General features: G+C 41.4%; 1 non-coding gene across 1 annotated transcript; it reads left to right on the top strand.

Annotated features, from left to right (window-relative positions):
• Positions 1 to 2,169: 2,169 nt before the first annotated feature.
• On the top strand, positions 2,170 to 2,276 carry LOC148548761 (small nucleolar RNA R71). The gene has a single exon (XR_015897295.1). It is a non-coding gene; the product is annotated as a small nucleolar RNA R71 (small nucleolar RNA).
• The last annotated feature ends 2,415 nt before the right edge of the window (positions 2,277 to 4,691 follow it).

Raw genomic sequence — 4,691 nt, 5'->3', positions numbered from 1 at the left:
TTCTTTAGCATCACTAGCTTGACGTTTCTCCTTCATCAGGGACGTTGATAATGCTTCAAGTCCTCCCCTCTTGCCTTGGACTTATATCCATTGGTTGCATCAATGATCTCTACATGTTCCAAGGAGAGAACTCTGTTGATAGTGAAGACCTTAGGTAACTGAGATGGTACAGTGGGGAGATCAGGGGGGATATCTGGGAAGTAAGCTGAGATCACTTTATTCCCTGGAGAGAAGTCCTCTGTTGGGATCTTCTTGTTCCTCCACCCTCTTAGTACCTTCTTCTTTGTCCCTTTTGATGTTGCGTTGCTCTTGGTGACTTCTTCTTCTAAGGGAATTTTGCTGTTGTCTTCACATGTCTCTGGTGGTTTAGGTTCCTCCAGCTTTTCCTTGATTTGTGACAAATGCTTATTTCCTTGTTCATCAACCAAGGGCTTTCCCAGATGGGTTGGTTGTGTTTCAGTGCTTGCTTCCTCTGTCAGTATCTCATTATGATCTTTGCTTGATTCTTTGTTTTCTTGGTCTGCTTCTTGTGAGAGTTTGAAGACATTAAAGCTGAGTCGTTCATCATGGATCCTTAATATTAGCTCCCCTTGCTCCACATCTATGACTGCTCTGGCTGTAGCTAGGAATGGTCTTCCCAATATGATTTGGTGAGTGTGACTCTCTTCCATGTCCAAGATGACAAAGTCTGTGGGAAGAAAGTATTTCCCAACCTTTAACAACACATTTTCCACCACCCCTATTGCTTGTTTTTGAGTTTTGTCAGCCAGCCTGATGACTACATCTGTGGGCAATATCTCATTGATCTGCAACCTCTTTACCAGGGATAAGGGCATTAAGTTGATGCTTGCTCCCAAATTGTAGAGTGCCCTATCAAACATTGTTTCCCCTATGGCACAGGGGACATGAAAACTCCCTAGATCTTTTCTTTTCATAGGCAACTGTGGTTGAATGAGGGCACTGCACTCCTTGTTCATCACTATAGTTTGGCCTCCCTTGAGTGAGCTTTTCCTGGGAAGCAGCTCCTTTATATACTTGATGTATGTGGGCATTTGTTGAATAGTCTTGATGAATGGTATGTTGACATGCAGAGATGCAAATAAATCTAGAAACCTTGAGTATATTCTCTTCTCCACAGCACCATTGAGCAGTTGGGGAAAAGGTGCATAGAGTCTCAGCAGCTCCTGTTGTGAGATTTCTGGTTCTTGATGAACTTTTTCCTTCTTCTCTACTGAGGTATCTTCAGGTTGTTCTGACAGCTTGCTTGGCTTGTCCTCAGTCTCCTTATCACTTATAGTGACCATCTTACAATTTTCCCATCTTACCTTTTTTATTTCACCTCTCGGATTCTTCTCTGTGTCACTTGGGAATCCATCTGTGGGTTTGGGAATTTGCTCAGAGAGATACCCCACTTGAGATTCCAACCTCTTGATTGTGTCTCCCTGGTTCTTGAAACTGGCTCGCACTTCCTCCTTGAACACCTTGTTGTCTTGAATCTCCTTTCCTATGCCTTCAAGTAGATTCTCAATCCTTGAGAGTCTGTCATCAAATGATTGTAGATCATGATTAGAGGTGGAAGGACGAGGTAAGTTATTTTGGTTTTGATGTGGATGTGAAGAGGTGTTGTTATTGGGGTGTTGATATGGTCTAGATGTGAAATGTTGGTGGCTTGCATTGTTGGGATTTGGGCGTCTTTGATCAAGGCTTTGGTCTTGTTGATTTTCCCATCCAAAGTTTGGATGATTCCTCCATCCAGGGTTATAGGTCTTGGAGTATGGATCATGGTTTTGCCTAGGTGAATTCCCAATGTAGTTGACTTGCTCCTGACTTCCCTCTGCTTCTTCATTCACTCCTTCTTGGGTTGTTGATGAAGTGGAGATTGCTGCTACTTGGTTCCTCTCCAGCTTCTTGGTGAGGTCAGCCAGCTGCTGGGTAATGAGCTTGTTTTGGGCCAGCAGAGCATCTACATTGTTTAGCTTCATCACTCCTCTCGTGTTCCCTCTTTCGGAAGCATAGAAATAGTCATTCTCTGCTATAGTTTCAATGACATCTATGGCCTCCTCAATGGTCTTCTTCTTGTTCAAAGATCCTTCGAATGAATGGTCTACGACCTTCTTTGACTCATAAGAGAGCCCTTCATAGAAAATGTGCAGCTGCACCCATTCGTTGAACATATCTGGTGGGCACCTCCTTGTTAGGTCCTTAAACCTCTCCCATGCTTCATATAGAGTCTCACCATCTTGTTGCCTGAAAGTTTGGACCTCAGCTCTTAGCCTATTGATTTGTTGATGGGGGTAAAATCTTGCTAAGAATTTGTTCACCACATCTTCCCAAGTTGTCAAGCTCTCCTTTGGGAAAGACTCCAGCCACTTGGCTGCCTTATCCTTGAGTGAGAATGGAAATAAGAATAGTCTATAGGCGTCAGGATGAACACCATTAGACTTCACTGTGTCACATATTCTCAGGAAGGTGGTTAAATGTTGATTGGGGTCCTCTTGGACACACCCTCCGAACGAACAGTTGTTCTGAACAAGGGTGATGAGTTGTGGCTTCAGTTCAAAATTGTTGGCATGGATGGTTGGCTTTTGAATGCTACTTCCACAGTTTCCTGGGTTTGGATTGATGTAAGAGCCTAAAACTCTTCTATCCTCCCCAGCATGATTTGCTCGTCCTCTTCCGCCATGGTTGTGAGCTTCTTCTTCATGATGGTTTTCCATGTTTTCTTCCATGTTTGGTTCAAAGTATTCTTCAAAGTGTTCCTCCTCTTCTTCAGCACCAACTACATATTTTTCTCTTGCCTCCCTCCTTAGTCTAAGGAAGGTTCTCTCAAGTTCAGAATCAAAGGAAGTTGATGCCCCGCTTCTTCTCCCTGTCATACAACCAACAAGTACAAGCAAAGAGAATAGGTGCAGAAAGTATATCTGTCAGAATTACTGTTAGTGTGAGTAATGCAATATATCAAACAGTTAGTGGGTTAGTGAAATGAATGGTAGATAATAAAGAAAGAGTAGAGGAAGGGACGAAATTAACTAAAACAGAAAGTAAATGACTCAAACAGAAAATTAAATCAAACAAAACAAAAATGCTCAATCTAGTTATCTTCCAATTTAATCATTGTTGATGCACAATCAATCCCCGGCAACGGCGCTATAAACTTGATGCACGGAAAACTTGTCTCATAACAAATTTCCTTCGGCAAGTGTACCGAATTTGTCGTCAAGTAAAAACTCACAATAGAGTGAGGTCGAATCCCACAGGGATTGATTGATCAAGCAACTTTAATTAGAGGAATGTTCTAGTTGAGCGAATCAGAATTTGAGTTGAGAATTTGCAGAAAATTAAATGGCGGGAAAGTAAATAATAGAAAAGTAAATGCTAGAAATAAGAGCTGAATGTAGATGACGGAAATTAAATTGCAGAATCTTAAATGGGAATGGGGAAATTGCTCATAAAAGTAAATGACAGAAAGTAAAGAGAATGGGTAAGATCAGAAATGGGGAGTTCATTGGGCTTAGGAGATGTTGCATTCTCCGGATCAATTTCATTTTTATCTCTTCCTCAATCAATGCACTCATTGATCTCCTTGGCAATCTTAAGTGATTGAATTATAATTTCTTGTAATTCAATCTCTCAAATCTTGATCAATAGCCAATTCCTTGGTCAATTGCTCATGAGAAGAGATGAAGTACGGTCACTGATTATACCACATGCATTTCCGAAATCAAGTGTTGAGAGGATTATAGTCACATATCCATCCAAACCCAATTTGGTCCAGCATGAGAAAGCATTTCTAGCATGATCTCTTCATTCCTCTTTCAAGGTTCAGAAGAGATCCAAGTATGAATAGCTTCTTTTCCAAGATAACTACCCAATTGGATGAAGATCGAAACCTTTCAAGTAAAATCAAGAGAAAAGATAGAAGAAGAATAATGAAAACTAGTATTGATCCATAAAATTACAACAGAGCTCCCTAACCCAATGAAAGGGGTTTAGTTGTTCATAGCTCTGGAAAATGAAAACAAAGATGGAGAATACATGATGAAACTAGAAGTGCAGAGAAAGTAAAATACAGAGAGTAGTTCTATGCCAAGAGGCTCCCTATAATTTCCAACTCTCCAAAATAATTCAAAGCTACTCCTATATATACTACTCTTCTACTCTTCTAGTTGGTTCTTCAAGTCTTGGGTCTGGGCCTTTGGATCTTGAGTTTGAAGCAGTTATCTTCTTCATTGGGCTTGGCTTTACTGGCAGAGAGAAAGTGTGAAGTGGGCAGAAACTTTAGCTCAAGACGTTAGTGGTGTTAACGTTCAGTGAAAATATGGGTTTGAGAACGTTAGTGACATTCAACTTTTTCACTAACATTCCTCACCCAAGTAAGAGCCACATTAACCTCAACGTTAGTGGCACAAACGTTGCCGCTAACGTTGCCTCTTTGTCCTTCGCGCACGTTATTGGGACTCAACTTTCCCAATAACGTTGAGAAGCCTCCCCTTCCCTACGTTAGAGTCCACGTTAACTTAGTTAACGTGGCTCTTTTAACGTAGGCTTGCCAACCTTCGAGAACGTTAGTGACATTTAACATTGTCACTAACGTTCCAATGTGCCCCTTAGCTCCCACGTTAGAGTCCACGTTAACTAGGTTAACGTGGCTTCTAACGTGGCTGTGCTAGCCATCTCCAACGTTAGTGATA

Source organism: Arachis ipaensis, chromosome B8 (assembly GCF_059453495.1).
Source record: "Arachis ipaensis isolate K30076 ecotype BB chromosome B8, ASM5945349v1, whole genome shotgun sequence".
In the NCBI taxonomy this organism is placed as follows: Eukaryota; Viridiplantae; Streptophyta; class Magnoliopsida; order Fabales; family Fabaceae; genus Arachis; species Arachis ipaensis.
The sequence above is the reverse complement of the archived record's forward strand: the minus strand, read 5'-3'. Positions and strand labels throughout refer to the sequence as shown.